The sequence below is a fragment of the Bidens hawaiensis genome, unplaced genomic scaffold (genome assembly GCF_021521415.1).
Source record: "Bidens hawaiensis isolate Kalapana, Puna unplaced genomic scaffold, B.hawaiensis_p1.1 tig00003781_1, whole genome shotgun sequence".
NCBI classification, from domain to species: domain Eukaryota; kingdom Viridiplantae; phylum Streptophyta; class Magnoliopsida; order Asterales; family Asteraceae; genus Bidens; species Bidens hawaiensis.
Genome location: NW_027491218.1, coordinates 1946641 through 1964642, shown reverse-complemented (window position 1 = coordinate 1964642; position 18002 = coordinate 1946641). Strand labels below are relative to the sequence as shown.

Below are 18002 nucleotides of genomic sequence, written 5' to 3'. Positions count from 1 at the left end.
TAAACAATTGACTAATTTTTACCATGTCATAATGTAGTAAATAAATCTGAATAACATAAATGAAAATGTGGACATATGAAGTTACTTTTCATTTGGATTGAGATTGTCTTTGATGACGACAATGAAAGTTACGAGTGTTGTTCAAATTGTTGGTATGAGTTATTATTATGAATATAAAGTGAGAGTTGGATTGATCAATTCGCTTTATTATTAAACATATACGGTAGAGCAAAGCAGTATGTTAATGAAGTGACAATTAATGGTAGGCGGAATGAAATGGATCATTCCAAAGTAATAAAATAGAACATGTTTGGTTGTCTTCATTAATGGAATGAATTATTATCAAGGAATGAAAATCCTTCCATATATAACATTTTTCATTCCTTAGTAATATGTTTTTTTTTTCATTCCTTCAAGGAATGGAATGAAATGATCAACAATTATTATTATTATTTTCTTATAGTATAACTATTATTTAATTATAATAGTTATTATTATTATATCGCATTATGTTATTATCGTTCCATTAACTAACAAAAAAAAATGGTGTGTGTATAGTTAACTATTTAATAATAAAGTGATTATTCATTACATTCCTATGTGGTAACCAAACAAGATAATGAAATAGTAATGATTCATTTCATTCATTTGTTCATTCCACTCTATATTTCATTCATTCGTTCATTCCATTACCTCATACCAAACAGACCCCTAGTGTTTATTTCCATCAAATTGGTGCATGTTCGACTTTCACAAAGTAAACAATAAGGTAGTGTTTGGTATACATGAATGAAAAATGAAAAGGAATAATCATTTTAAGAAAAATTTAAAAAAATTAGTGTTTGATTGATCAATATAATGAAATCACTCATTGCCTAATCCATTCAATTCTTCCTAAAATACCTCATATTCATTCCTAAAAACACCTCATTCAATTCAATTCATTCTTTTTGTTTTTTCTGTATATCAAACAACACAAAGTAATCATTCATTTCATTCATATATGGTAACCAAGCATCTCAATGGAATGATAGTGATCAATTCCATATTATCATTCCATTACCTCATACAAATAAACTCATAGTTTGTTCGTATGAGGTAATTGAATGAACGAGAGAACGGATGAACGTGAGAATGAAACGGACAATATAATGGAATGGATCATTCATTCCATTGCCATGTTTGGTACTCTTTGGGAATGGAACGTATAATTTTACATTATATTCTTTGGTATACACGAAAAGACGAAAGAATGAAATACAATTAATAAAAAATGACAAAAAATATCAATTCTTCAAAATAATTTTGTTTTACCAATTGTCACAACATTATCCAATTGAATATATGTAATAAATTAAACATGTTTTGTAATTTGTATAAACAAATATCGATAGATTGAAATATAATGATATAAAAAAAATCACAGTTGAACTAAAAAGAAAATTTTATTAAAAATGTTTTCTATTACTACGTTTTAGTATAAGAATTATGAAATTGTTAAAAAACAAAATAGATAATTAACATGAAAATAAGGTAGGGAATGGAAAAAATATGGTGGATGAGATGAATGAAAATAATTGTTTTTAGAAGGAAAATCATTCATCTGGTAATGACTTATTCTTTTTCAATATGCAGCCAAACACGCTTATTTTCATTGTGTTTAAATGAGTAATTCCATTCCGTCCTTAATTACCCTATACCAAACGCTACACAAGTCAAGTTTATAAGTCGATTTTAACGGAGGAATGGGGTTAGTCATTAAACAAAATTGACAACTTACATATACTTATAGAAAATTAAGAAAAGAAAATATTCTCTAAGTGATTTATGTCTTATGGTAAACCCTTTATTTTGTAAATTTGCAATTATCTTCTTCTTTTTCTTTTTTCTAGAAGTGTTATAAACGCACCTTGTATTTTGGTTTGAAAAAAAAAAGTCTTCCATGTGCTTAATGTAAAGATTGAAGAAATGAAAGTTGAAACCATGTCTTGGCATAATTATAAACTTTTATTGGATACATTGATTATGAATTATGAGTAGTTACTATTATTTAACTAATCAAATTATTGTTTATTTATTCATTTTTAATAATTTAATAAAAATCAACAGTAGCTTTAGAGGAGGCAAAGTTTTGCTGACTAGACATACACATTCCTTTAAATTCTCTACATTGACCAAACAAGTGTGTCCAATTGTTGTTTTATAAATAAGGGCCTCAAGAATTATTAGTTTGATTTTAAACCCTTGTATTTTAAAAAATTATTAAATTGACAAATGACTGATTAAGAAGTTACACAGTGTTACATATTCAACAATTATGTTGCAAAATATTATTATGTTTGAGAGTTTTAACATATTTAAGAGTTATTTGTGCTGGCAAAGAACTCATCAATAAATGCGCACAATAGATATAACATACATAAGTTTTTTTTTTTTTTTTTTTTTTTATGTTTCTATTGTTTTAACATACATAAGTTAAGCATAAATATAACAGAAAAAATATTTTTTGTTTTCTAGAAAAAATGCCAGATACAAAACGTCAATCTATGCTGCTAGGTATATCTAAGCCTTTCATGATGATTATATGTTTTAAAATACTTAGAAACAACCATACCGAAATACTAAATACTATCCAATTAAATTAGACTACAAAAATGTATACACGTACATAACAATTTTTATTAATGATAACGTTAAAATAGTACAAGGTTTACATGTAAATGATTTCTTATTAGTTTTTATACTCTACCCATTTTATATTTTACCTAAAACAAATTACGTGCTTTTGTTGAAAATAGTCTCATTAAATGAATGGCCAGTGTGAAAATATATTTTTCAAGTAAAGTATATACACATTAACTACTACTCTAAAAAGTTACATGTATGACATATTAGACTATATTGTTAGTCAAATATATACAATAATAATTTTCTTAGATAACAAAACTAAATTAAAGAAAATATAATTCAAGAGTATCATATAATAATAATAATAATAATAATAATAATAATAATAATAATAATAATAATAATAATAATAATAATATAAAACAAATTAGCTTAAAAGTAAACATATCAAAATAACCAAAAATATATAAATAATCTGATACATACCCATCTATTATCGCCTAAACCAAATTAGCTGAAAACTAGTAAGAGAAAGCGTAATAAGGAGTTAAGCCAATAACCATCAATTAGCAGCATTATCAATAAACTGTTATTGGATCATTTAGGGGTCGATGTTTATATTACTAAATTAGGATTCTTTATTTTTTAGCTGGCGACATAACTATTCTTGAATTGAATTACATTCTATTACCATTTACTTGGATATTTTGGGTTCTATAATCATCCAAAAATCTTTCTGATATATACAAGTTAACAGTTTATTTTATCAATACCATACTGTTAACCAAAAACCAACGAATCCGAAATAACTGAAAAATGATTAACTGAAAACCACATTAACCAAAAATATCATCTCTTCTCATGCCATTGGTTAACCGAAATTAACAAATCGAACCATTCATACCAAACCATTCATATTTTTCACACATTTCTACATTTTATACATCCATTTCATGTATTTCTAACAAAAAAGAAGCCAAAGTTTGGTTTTGACTAGTAACCTAAACTAACCGAATAAACCAAACCAATTAACTGAAAACCGATTTGTTAATAAAAAATATGATCTGATGACTTTGGATTCGGCTTCAGTTACGCCCATAACTGAAACAGAAACAAAGTGAACAATGATACTCGTAGACTATAGTACAACCAATTTAAAAAACAAACAAACTATCATTTATTATTCTATCCCTGTCTAGGGGTGTGCATGAAACAAAAAAAAACCGATCCGAAACCAAAAAAACCGAAAAATCCAAAACGCTTTGGTTTTATGTTTTTGTAAAAACCGCACTAATGGTTCGGTTTTGCATGTAATAAAAACTGAAAAAACCGAACCGAACCGAATTCCTAAATATGTAACTATAATATTTTTAATCAAATGTATAATAATATACTATTTTACAATTAAATTCATTATTTTTTGCCAACTTTTTTTTCGGCCTAAAATTTTCAAACTCGAACGACAAAAACCGAAAAACCGTAACCAAAATGAAACCCGAAAAACCAAAACGAGCGGTTTCAAAAACTCCAAAAACCGAAGTTTTGGTTTTAATAAAAAACCGCACCACGCACACCCATGTCCCGGTCTCAAAATCTAGAAATACAACCGGTGCGATACACAATTATCGAAAACTTGAGGGAGCAAACCATAATATCGAAAAAGGTAAAGTAATCGCTTTCCCATGGCATAAAGATTCCCTCTCAGCGATTAGATAAACACGATAACGACAGTCACACAGAAAGAAATTAGGGTTTCAACTTCAAGTATAATAAATAATAATAATAATAATAATAATAATAATAATATACATATTATTATAATCGTTGGTGGTATAATAAGTTGAGTTAAGTAAAGCAAAAGCCATTTTGCCGCAAAATTCGGAAGAAAAAGCGTTGAAACTACATTTACACATGGAGATTCGAGCTGCTTCATCTTCATATTCATCTTCTTCTTCGATTATTCAAGCTTCGTACTCTTATTTCTTCTTACTTTGACTACTCCTTGTTCTGTAACTGTTCTGTAAACCCTAGCTTTGCTATTTACTCGATTCCGTACTTTAATTTGGTCTTAATTAGGTCAAACTGAATCAACTTATGATAATTACTCGATTCCGTACTTTAATTTGGTCTTAATTAGGTCAAATTGAAGCAGTTTGTGCTAATTATTCGATTCGGTGCGTTAATTTGGGCTAGGTTTTGTTAATCGTTCGATTCGGTGGTTTAATTTGGGGGAAATTGAGAGTAATTCACCAGTTCGTGTCTAGAATCTTTGTTGATTGGATTAGTTTTGCTAATTATTCGATTTCGGTGCTTTGATTTGATGAAATTGAAGCTTCGTGTGAGTTGTTCGTGTCTAGAACTTTCATTTTGTTCAGGTTTTTGGTTCTGTGAACTCTAATTTCGGTAATCATTTGATTCGGTGCTTTAATTTGATGAAATTGAAGCTTTGTTGATTGCATTGATGAAGTGTTTTGGTGATTAAGTTCTGGATCTGGTTAATTAACTGATTCGGTACTTGAATTCGAGTGAAATTGAAGTTTCGTGCGGGTTTTCTGGTTTGAAATGTTCTTCGATTGAGTTGATGAAGGTTTTGATTTGGTTTTGGTGATTAAGGTCTGGATCTGGAGTGTTTGATGTTCCAATTGGTTTTAGGAACATCTGAGCTTGATGATTCTGGAATTGGTTAGCTAGGGTTTGAGAGGTTTTATTTTATATACAAATATTATAAAAGAAAAAAAAATACTTGTTTTTTGGTGGATGTGTTCTTATAGTAACAGGATCTGTGTAAATACATTTTCTGATTTCAAGGAGACCTTTTTAGTTTCTTTCTTGAATATTTTCATTAACAAAATACAAAAAAAAACTTATAACTTAAAATAGTTTTACAAAAAAAGCCCAAGTTGTTTTTACTCAGTTTTTGGGTCCTATAGTTTTCGAGTTTCATAGTTTCTTGACATAGAATATAACATTATAACTGGAGTTGAGGATTTTCGATGAAAGAGGATTTGATATTTGATGGGAGCTCCTGCTAATTCACTACTAGATTTGATTGAGACGGTTCGATATTGGATTAATTGGGGAAGAAGTGATACAAATACTATGTCTGGTGAAGTCAACATGGCTGATGACGGTAAGACCGTGTGTTGTGAATGCGAATTGAGAAATTCAGAGTCTTGTCCTGCTCATCGGTGTCAACGCTGCAGCCGTTTGTTTTGTAAGAGCTGTGTGCAAAACTATGGTTCTTATGCTGAATCAAGAAGTATCCAGTTTTGCAAATTTTGTGCCAGTTTTGAGATTAAACAAAAGTTTGGTGGCAAGTTTAGTCATAAAATTCATCCCTGTGATTCACCCCGACAAAGTCCTGAACCGGCATCACCCAATTGTTCTGGTGATAGATTTGACGGTCCATCTCTTAAATCAGTATCCGTTTTCTGCTCCACGGGAAGGTACGATACTTTGTATATTTGTTTGAGTTTTGATCCTTTCAACAAAATTATTAATTTTGATATGATATCATTTATGTGATTAGTTTATAGTTTCTATATTTGGACAGTTTAATATTATTATGAAACTTTTGTCATGAATAATATCAAAACACATCAAATTCATTTAAAATATTTATAATCCTTGAACAATAAGTTTTGTAACCTGAATCTTGTAATTTCAGAAATTTTATAATTGATTCTAGATAGTTTGATGGTATTTTTTTTGTCAAGAATAATATTAAAGTATATTATAATTCACATCAGATAGTATATTTAGTTCAGATTTGTTTTAAATATGGATTTTGCAATTTGAAGCCTTGATAAGCAAATATGACTTTGATTTTTCAATTACTTAGGATCTAAGATAATCAAACATGGATAATAGGCAAGGAGTTGATGAAGATAAATGTATATAACCTCACAATTTGTTTCTTTAAACAGCTACTTATCTGATTATAAACTACCTATCATCTGATTTTTAAACAAAAAATAATTAATTATCTTATTATTGTTAACTGCAGGAGTGATGAAGACGAAGGATACCATTCTTCAAAAAGCATCATCAGCCCGTATAGTGTGGACACCTCAGATGTAGATTCAAGCAGTGTCAATACCCGACATGAATTTTACAGTTTCATGTCAGTTGATTCTAGCCCATCAGACAGCCCATGTAGGACCGACTTTACCTCCACTAGACTTAACCATTCTGTACAGCCCGATGACCAGGAAACACCTCGGTCTCTAACTAATGGTTCCTTTGACCACGAACCGTTGGTGGCTGTTTTAAAAAGCCATCAAAACGGCCCTGATGAATCTGACAATACTACCACTAATGATGATTTGCCCATATTAGATCTTGAAAACAATGGTCTTATTTGGTTACCGCTGCCATTACATGATGAAGAAGTCGGTTTCTTCTCATATGCTGATGATGACGATGAAATGGGCCCACTGGGTGATGTGTTTTCTTCTAGTGATACGCTTATGAGTGTTTGTTCTGAAAACAGCAAAAGTTTTGATCATAAGAAACCGTTGGAAAACGTTGTTCAGGGTCATTTTAGGGCTCTTGTTTCACAACTATGCAATCTGAATATGTGGAAGCAGATGATTGGCTTGATATTATAACGTCTTTAGCATGGCAAGCTGCTAATTTTGTGAAACTGGATACTAGCAGAGGTGGCAGTATGAATCCCTGGGATTATGTAAAGATTAAATGTATAGCTTCTGGAAGTCCCAACGAAAGGTAACTGAAAGGATTCTTGTTTCATTCCTACAATAGAAAGATTATGTGGCAATTAAACTCTTTTTTAATTATGCAGTATGCTTGTTAAAGGCATAGTTTGTACAAAAAATATAAAGCATAAACGCATGACATCACAGTACAAGAATCCTAGGTTGCTTATTTTAGGTGGAGCACTCGAGTATCAACGGGCTCACAATCAGCTTGCTTCTATTGAGACACTATTGCAGCAGGTTGGTTATCTTTAAAGGTTGCAAATTGGGCGGGTCAGTGAGTTGGGCAAAGAGTCAGAACAGTTTTAGGTCAAAAGGGTAAGCGGGTAGCAGGGTAACTTTTGGTATGGGTCAAAGTGAGTGGGGCCGGTTGGATTGAGTGGAACACTTTTTGCTTTTAAATTTCTCTCTCTTATAAATAATTAGTTATTTATGAATACAAAATTACATAATTTCTATAATAATTTAACGTTTTGTAGGTCTGTAAACGATCACGAACGGAGCATGTTTGTGTTTGTTCATTTGACTCTCAATGAACAAACGATCGAACATGAATAGTTAATTGTTTTATTTGTGCTCGTTAAAAGTATAAACGAACGGTTTATGAACAATCATTACTGAACATAGAAGAACGAACATAACTGGGCTAAAACTAAGTAAAAGTTAATGTGAACAAGAATGTGTTGGGCCTAAAAAGTTATTAGAGCTAGACTAAATTGTAACGGGCCAAAAAAGTTTAAATGAATATACTAACAATATGAACTTAAACAAACGTAACAAACATAAATGAACGACTGAGACGTGTTCATGTTTGTTTGTTTAACTAAATGAACAAATATTTTTTTTCATGTTCTGATGTTTGTTGGTTTATTAAATAAACAAACATAAGTGAACCTCCCGCTGAATGGTTCAGTGAACATTCAATTGGCATCTTCCAACCATTTTTGCCTTATTTTTTTATTTTGACCTGTTAACGGGTCCGTCCACCAAGAAGCCATCCAAGACGTTCATGTTTTTTGATGGTTGCCCAAGACGGTTGGGTTGCACGGTAACAATTCCAACCATCATATTTTTGTGTATGTAAAACGGGTTGGGTTGGTTTGAAACACTTTTTGCCCCCATCTTGATGTATAATTAGTGTGTTAAAATGTCATATACGATTACAAAAGCTATATTGTTATGATAGTCTAAATTTTCTTATTGCGTAATTAAGAAAGTTGTATGCATTACGAGTTGGGATGCTTTTGACACGTTTGACTTGTTCAACCCATTTCACCAATCAGATAACAAAGTTAACCCTTATCCATAATTAAACATTCAACAGTAAATGGGTTGGCACATGGTTTGTCAAATTTTTAAATATATAGTTTATTAAATATTTTTACAATAGCTACATTTTTATAATTATATATATATATTTGAATAAAGTAGTTCTGGAAATTGAATTCTTAACCTAAAATCAATGGGTTCAAAAGTATTTGTCAGGCACAATATTTGCCCAGTTTTTTTAAATATATAATAAGTTTGTTAAATAGTATTACAATGGCTACATTGTTATAATAATAATCTAGTTTTTTGATAAAGTAATTCAGAAAACCGGATGCTTAACCTTAAAACAATGGGCTCTAAATCCGTCACACACAATTTTTGCTATGTTTTTTAATACATAAATATTTTGTTAGATACACAATTATAATAGCTGTATTGTTATGATGAAAACTTAAATTTCGTGAGTAAAGTAATTTCGGAAGTCATATGCATTCCATTTTAGGTTGCTGACGCGTTCAACCTCCGACTCGTGAAATAATAAGTGGTTTAGAAATTGCCACGTCTCCTTTATATTGTTTATTTTGTTATAAATACTTTCGAAGTGTTTTGTAGGTCTTGCTAAAAGGTTCAAGTCGAGAACTAAAGAAAGTCAAGCATGTTGTTCAGTATGCTGTATTTGCTGCTTATCATCTATCACTAGAAACTTCGTTTCTGGCTGACGAGGGTGCTACATTACCTAAAATGACCATAAAGCCCTTGGATGTTACCAACTCCCCCAAATCTGAAGAACATGATGCAGCTATTGACGATCATATGACGATGGATAGAAATGTCATATCTAGCCTTCCTGTTCCGGAAGAAGCAATCCTTTGCGAATCAATCGAAAGAATTGAAGTAAATGAAGACTCAAATGAATATTATTCAGCATCCGATACTAATCAAAGCATTTTAGTATCGTTTTCTAGCCGATGTGTGTCGAATGGTAATGTATGTGTACGATCAAGACTCTTGCGCATGAAATTCTATGGCTCGTTTGATAAACCACTCGGGAGGTACCTCCAAGATGATCTTTTTGACCAGGTAAATGTTAAAAAAAAATCTTTTGTTAATGCTGCATTAGTTAGTAAATAGATTGGATCTTTTCATAAGGTACATTTAAGTTAATTCAATTCACTAAAATCGGCGTGTGTGCGCATAAAAAAATTAAATCTTTATCCTTTTAAGATGATCTTCTCATTAGGAAAAATTACTTATATCAATCATCATCATCATCGTACTCAGTATATCCCACCAATAGCAATGCTATGGTAGGGTCTGAGGAGGGTAAGATGTAGACAGCCTTACCTCTATCCCATAGGGATAGAGAGGCTGCTTCCGGTGAGACCCCCGGCTCGATAGTAGTTTTGCATCAAGCCTTGGACATAAGGCACATAACACTCAATCATCGGGACACCGGCTGATTGGTGCATGTGCCCTTGTCTTTCGGCTATCAACGCCACCACATGATGCCTGATTAACCTTCCGCCACTTTTAACGTTATTTTCACGTGATTAGTAAAATAACGTCAAAATTAGTGCAATTTTACTTTTGCCCACCCAAGGGTTCACACATACATACATTATATGCGCGCACCGCAAGCAGGGCGTAAAAAATTACTTATATCAATCTTCTTTATAAAAGATTTAGGCTTTATCCTTTAAGATGTAATAAAATATAGTTCTTTTGATATTAATAAAAAAAGATTGAATCTTTAACAACTGGATCTGATTTGGGATTTTCATTCAGACATCAACATGCTCATCTTGCAACAACCCAGCAGAAGCCCATCTGATATGCTACACTCACCCACAGGGGAATTTGACGATTAATGTTAAACGAATTCCATCGCTAAACCTACCTGGGGAAAAAGATGGAAAAATATGGATGTGGCACAGATGCCTCAGATGTTCCCCTGTAAATGGGGTCCCACCCGCGACCCCTAGAGTTGTTATGTCTGAAGCTGCTTGGGGTCTCTCTTTTGGGAAATTTTTGGAACTTAGTTTTTCAAATCACTCAACTGCTAATCGCATTGCGGGATGCGGTCATTCTCTGCAACAAGACTGCCTTCGTTTCTATGTTAGGAACAAAGCGGCGCGCGGAAGCGAAACAGCACACACATGCACAACGATAAACACGCATAAACGAAAATATAAACGACACAAGAATTTAACGTGGTTCGGTCCCCGCGAGGGGACCTACGTCCACGGGCTGCAACTAGGTTTTCTTATTAGCTCAGAACCAAGATTACAATTACATGATGGGATATATATAATAAACAAGATTAGGGTTAAACATAATTAGGAGCCAAAACCGGGCCTTCTAATAAAACCGGCCCAAAGGCCTTCATAACCCAACAATCTCCCACTTGAAGGCCTTGCGATAAATTCCAGCCTGCCATCCAAGTAAATATAACAATCTCATTCATCCAGTAACTCTAGTAATCTTCAGTAATAGAAATCAACCAAGCCTCCAGTTCCAAGAACAAGCTAAAACTTCAACAAAAGAAGTTCTCCAAGCCTCCAGTTCTCTAGGAACAAACTAAGATTTCTACCAATCCACACCAGTTGCAGCGCCCCTTCCCATCAGTTACCTGAAAGGCCCATTGAAGCTCCCGAGAGCTCCAATCCGGTCATCACAGACCCAGCCATGACAAAACCCGCCAATGGCTCATCCTCAATCTTAACCGGCCCTCACTTACTCACACTACCGGCTCCAAAGACTTCCAGAGGATAATCACTCTCCAAAAATCAGCAGACTATACCAGGAGAGATTTTCACATTCGGATTTCCCAGTCTTCCGAACTCAACGTCCCTTTGGAAACAAACCTAGAACACACCGCGTGCTCCCACTGTTACCAAAACCCCGAACATGTTCAGACCTCCGAATACGCTCAAGCTAACATCACTGTGGCTCCAGGCTTCATGTCTGCAAACTGAAACCCCTTAGCTCTACCCGATTCAGCGAGCCAAGACCTTATAACTCGGAAGTTGGTTCACTTCTTCCGACGATACAGAGACCGTATCTTCCAAAAGTCTTTAACTAAAAGATTCAACAAATGCTTCATTGAAGTGAGTAACAAGAAATAAAGCAAACTAGAATCTTGAACCCAAGAGTCTTCACCGCCTTCACTGAGTCTCAATGCATCAACCCCAGATACATTCTCAAAAGCAGAATTCCAAACCTTTCGACATCGACTCTTAAAATGTCTCACCTCTACGCAACCTACCAAGTCGACTATGCCCAGCTCCCACTGTTCCTGTTATCCCAACCCATGCCACACCAACACTCCATGAGATGAACCCCACTCGTACTATCCCGGCAAATAACTTTACCCAACACGAGATTATGAACCTCTCAAATGGTGTACCACTGATCACCACCAAACAAGATATAACTTCACAATTCCAAACGAACAAGAAGTAATAATCACAGTTTCGAACCAGCTAACAGGCAAACAGCTATAACAACAGTAGAACTTTCATGAAATCAAGCGGTACCAAGGGTTCTATGACCGTACACACGATCAGTTAACTCAAACCCTAACCGAAAGATCATCCAAACGAGCAATAGTTAACATGACTTGCCACTAACCTCATTTTTTTTTTCACTTATGCCGTCACCAGCACACCCGCTGGTTCCATTTTCTCCAAGTTTATCCATCACCAGTACTCAGACTAATCTCTTGCAAACAAATCTGAACCCGAACCTAAATGGTCTTCACAAAACCCGGTTCCCTGAAGCCGAGCAACCTCCAAAGAAAAAACCCTAAAACCCGAAACACCCGACCCGGTGCTTCACCTGCAACGCCCGAGTGAAACCTGCAACTCCAAGAAGTCCAAAACAGGAATTCTAATTGCAAAATCACCCGGAAAACCGTCCCAAACAGCCCTGAAAAACAGCCCCGAACAGCCCTGTTAACCAGAAAAACGAAGATCTCTGACAATACTGTTCACCGCCGGAATCACTGTTCACGGCCGGAAACACTGTTCATGCCGGATACTGTTCACCGCGGCACTGTAGCGGCGGCACTGTAGCAGCCCTTCTCAAACCAGCCTCTTCTACCTTTTTTTTTTTCCGATCGATACCCGTGCAAAACCGTGTGTAAACAACGAGCCAAAGCTCTGATACCACTTGTTAGGAACAAAGCGGCGCGCGGAAGCGAAACAGCACACACATGCACAACGATAAACACGCATAAACGAAAATATAAACGACACAAGAATTTAACGTGGTTCGGTCCCCGCGAGGGGACCTACGTCCACGGGCTGCAACTAGGTTTTCTTATTAGCTCAGAACCAAGATTACAATTACATGATGGGATATATATAATAAACAAGATTAGGGTTAAACATAATTAGGAGCCAAAACCGGGCCTTCTAATAAAACCGGCCCAAAGGCCTTCATAACCCAACATTCTATGGGTAAAATCATTTTTTCTTATATTTTATGCGTGTATGTATGTATATGTGATTAATAAATAGCCTGTATTTGATATATAGGTTGGGGGATATGGTAGCGTTTTTCCGGTACTCTCCGATCGATCTTCTTTCTGTTCGTTTGCCGCCCGCTTTACTACAGTTTAGCGGCCATGTTCAACAGGATTGGTTAAAGAAAGAAGTAACCGAGGTTAGTAGATCAAGTATCGGGCCAAATGGGTAGCTTTTGGTTTGAGTTGAAACGGGTTAGGTCTCGCTGGGCCAAATATTTAATATTTTATAATAGTTTGCGTTAAACATGATTACATATTTGGGCCATTTCACACTTTGGCAGGGTTTACCCTGTTCGTTTTATAATCAGTTTTTGTGTTTATCTGCTCAGCCTGTGCTAAATCATTAATCATAATTGATATTAAACTTTTCACCTTCACATGTTGGCCCGTTTCACCCATTTGACCATTTTTGTTTGTTTTGTGGAGATCAGCTTTTGAACAAGACAATAGCAATGTATGCCGAGATATCTGATGTGTTACGCAAGACCGAACAAAATAGTATTTCTGTTGGAGATGGAGATGGTATTTCAGATGCAAACGAGTTAAACAAACAAATTGAGGAGTTGAATATGGATTTAATCAAAGAAAGAGATGCCTACATGGTAAGGAAACTATTTTTAAAAATTCTAGATTTGTTTTTGTTATTACCCACTTATATTTTTGTCACATGATATATTGTAAAATTTCTAGGGTTTACTTCAACCATGTGGTGAAAGTGTGGCTGAAATCGATGTTTTTGAACTTAACCGTTTGAGACATTCGCTCATGATCGATTTGCATGTTTGGGATCAAAGGCTCGTCTCTCTTAATTCCATGGTTAAACGGAACTCTAACGTGGAAGTCAAACACAGAAGATGTTATTCAACACTTGAAGATATTGCTGACCATGGTCATCCATCCTTTGACCCCGAATCCAATCAAGTTGACCTGAAGGAAGAGACTGATGAATCCAATCAAATCTCTTCTGATCAGTTCATTGAAGGTAATGCATCGTATCTATCTGACAAGATTGATTCTGCATGGACGGGCCCGTTGACCCGACCCGAGAACCCACAAATTAGAAGGCTGATTTCCACACCTGCTCGGATTTACTCATTTGACTCTGCAATGACCTTACAAGAAAAGGCGAGGAATCTAGACCACACGGTCAAAGTCAAAGATAACATACAAAGGAGTTACTCCCAAATTTTTCCCAAGGACGACCAAAAATTTGAACTCTTGTGGAGGACAAAACCGTCATTCATTTCCCGAACTTCTTTTCTCCCAGACGGGGCCCGTTTGATTCGCGGTCAAAACATGGTGATTGCGGTTTACGAGAACGAGCCCACAAGCATAATATGGTATGCGCTTGCTTCTAAAGAATATGAAGATTGGTTTACCGATAAACCTTATTTAAACAAACAACATTCTGTGGCTTCTAAGCTTTCAACTTGGCAATCTTTTGGCTCTAATAACGACTTTGATTACATGCAATACGGAAGTTACGGGTCAGAAGAACCGTCAACTTCAATCGGGTAGTTGTTTTCCGTGCCCAAAAGCTCGAATCACTTAACGGTTCAGTTTGAGTACGAATCGGGACCTGGTGGAAAAGTCAAATTCTCGGTGACATGTTATTTTGCTAAACAATTTGATGGCCTTAGAAAGAAATGTTGTCCGAGTGAAACCGGTTACATGCGTTCATTGAGCCGATGCAAGAAATGGATTGCACAAGGAGGTAAAAGTGGTGCTGATTTTGCAAAATCGTTAGATGATCGGTTTTTAATAAAAGGTGTCACGAAAACCGAGATGGATTCGTTTGAGGAATTCGCACCACAGTATTTTAAGTACCTGACCGATTCACTAAACACCGGGAGTCCAACTTGTCTTGCTAAAATCGTCGGGATTTATCAGGTTGAGTTTGACTTTTCGTTGACTTATATTTGTTTGTTTAGTCTTTGTAAAAATTGTTCGTGAACCCGTCGGCAGGAAGTTCGTTTATTTAATAAACGATCGAACATGAACAAAACTTTCGTTCATTTAGTTAAACGAAGTAAGGAACGAACATGAAAACGTCCCATTCTTTCATCTATGTTCGTTCGTTAATGATCGCTAGTTTCCCTCCGTTTACATTCATTAATTTATATATTTAAATTCATTAGGCCTATTTACTATTTAGTCTAGTTTTTATTGATTTTTTAGGGCCAGCACATTGTTGTTCGCGGTTTCTTTTAATTCGTGTTAGCTCCGTTATGTTTGTTCATTTACATTCGCTAACCGTTAATTTATACTTTTAGTGAATGGACATAAATGAACACATTCACTTTCTTAATGAACGAACATGAACATGCCTTGTTTGTATTCATTTGGTTCGTTTACTGGCCTATGCTTGTTAACTTGTTTGAATCTTGAAAGCTAAACTTTATGATGTTATTGTAATTATGATAGGTTAATGTGAAGCATTTGAGAGGCGGTAAAGACTCAAAATCGATTGTGATGGTGATGGAGAATCTGTTTTACAAGAAAAATATATCTCGGGTTTATGATTTAAAAGGGTCTGCAAGATCCCGTTACAACTCAGGTACTACAGGAACAATGCTAGATACGAACTTATTGGAAGCCTTGCGTACCAATCCACTGTTTCTTGGAAGCAAAGCGAAGAGAAATCTTGAAAGGGCTGTTTGGAACGACACATCCTTCTTAGCGGTATCATCTTTTTGCTCTATTTACCTAAAAAATGAGACGTAAATAAATATTTTTAGTTTTCCAGTTAACTCTTTATTGGTATTATTAAAATTTTATAAAATAAGTCTTATGAATAAAAGTAAAAGAAATAATAGAAAAAGACAAGAATTGTCAAATTTTGTCATTTAGTAACAAGGGCAAATTGTCATTTTGTGAAGAGATGGTTATTAGTTGCATACAGTATATAAATAGATAAATTAATAAAAAAAAGTGATAAAAAGTAGAAAAGAATTCGTCCCTTAGTTATAAGGGCAAAATAGTCATTATGTAAAAATTTAACAAAATTTTCAACCAGTCAGTTAAAATTGCAAGGACCAGATTTTGAAATAAAGGATAATTTATGTAATTTATGCATAGTTTTAGTTTTCCAGTCAAGTCTTTATTGGTATTATTAAAATCTTATAAAATAAAAGTGATAAATGAATAAAAGTAAAAGAAAAAAATAGAAAAGAATATTGTCAAATTTTGTCATTTAGTTACAATGGCAAATTGTCATTTTGTAAAGTAGATAGTTATTAGTTGTATACAGTACATAAATAGATAAATTAATAAAATAAAAGTGATAAAAAGTATAGAGGAATTGAAAAGAATTGTCATTATGTAAAAAAATGTCCTTTAGTTATAAGGGCAAAATAGTCATTATGTAAAAATTTAACAAAATTTTCGACACCAGTCAGTGAAAATTAGAAAGGACCAGATTGTGAAATAAAGGATAATAACCGTAGCTTAGTCTAGTTTCCATCACTTTAGCAGGGTATTGGTGGGGTCGTGAGTTTTCTAGTGACGGGTTCTCACGGTTATAACGAAAGTAAAAAATAAATTCGAATCTAGTATTTTCGCAATATTCACATTGACTTTACTCTTTAAAACGTATAAAATTTGGATCTTTTCGAAAACCCTTTATGTGAAACTGCCCATGCTTTAGTAATTGTACTAGGTGCACTAAAAGTTGTACATTTGATGCAGTCAATCGACGTGATGGACTACTCTCTGCTAGTTGGAGTGGACGAAGAGAGTAAAGAATTGGTTCTCGGGATCATCGATTTCATGAGACAGTACACATGGGACAAACAGCTCGAAACATGGGTAAAAGCATCCGGGATTCTAGGCGGGCCCAAGAACGCGTCACCAACCATAGTTTCCCCAAAGCAGTACAAACGAAGGTTCCGGAAGGCGATGACGAGTTACTTTCTTACAGTGCCGGATCAATGGTCGGAATGAAATGAGGGTTTAGTTTTGAAGTTTGAAGAGCAGGTGGTGCTGATGAATAAAGGCCATTAGATTTCAAGATTAGAATGGATTTGGTAAAATGTTATTGGGGTAGAATTTCCCCCTTTGATCTGTTATTTTGTACTCAATTCTTGATTTTTTAATCTATCTTGACATGTATTGGACCTGTAGATGCTATCTTGGAAGTAAAAATGAAGACTTGCTTGTCAAGATTCTTGTTTTTTTAGCTAGCGGTTTCACGTAGATTCGCATAATTTTCGGGGTTTCTTCTTCTTTTTTTTTTTTTTTTTTTGTAGTATTAGTGTACAAAGTACAAGTCAATATGGCATGGCAGCTAGAGGTGCACAAACCGGGTAGGAACCGGTTCCAGGAATGGTCAAGAAAAGTCAAAACCGGGTCGGGTAGGAACCGGCTTCCGGTATAGTCGGGTATTTGACCGGGATATCCGGTTCTTTTTTTTGGGGTTTCGGTAGGGTCGGGTTTTGACTGGGTAAAGGTGGAATTGTTTCCTGCATGTCCGGGTACAGGTCTAAGGTGAAACCCAATACTAGGTCGTACTTGCAGGTCAAGTACAGGTAGAACCGGTTCTAGGTCGGGTACCCCTGGTTGGGTTCGGAACCGGGTATTTTGTGCACCTCTAATGGTAGCTTGGGATGTGTGTGGTCTGGTTTAGTTAGTTTTGACTAGATTTTTGAAAACCGAACTTATAGTTACAGATTTTGAATTAAACAAGTCAAACCGGTTTGATAGGTTGGGTTGGTCAAAACGGTTCGGTGTTGAGAGTTTGTGTGACAATCGTCAATTTCAGGTTAACTCCGTTAACTCAACTCCGACAATTCAAACTTAAAGATTACTGAATCTATAACGCACACCTCATTACATTTAAACTAGGGTTTAAATGACGCTTA

The 18002-nt window shown here is 34.6% G+C and overlaps 1 pseudogene across 1 annotated transcript; it reads left to right on the top strand.

The window, feature by feature from the left end:
- Window positions 1-4462: 4462 nt before the first annotated feature.
- On the top strand, window positions 4463-17267 carry LOC143624446 (putative 1-phosphatidylinositol-3-phosphate 5-kinase FAB1C; annotated as a pseudogene). Its single transcript, XR_013152113.1, has 10 exons — window positions 4463-6074; window positions 6635-7356; window positions 7433-7595; window positions 9228-9695; window positions 10401-10731; window positions 13153-13280; window positions 13575-13745; window positions 13834-15033; window positions 15568-15825; window positions 16831-17267. The product of XR_013152113.1 is annotated as a putative 1-phosphatidylinositol-3-phosphate 5-kinase FAB1C (transcript).
- Window positions 17268-18002: the final 735 nt, after the last annotated feature.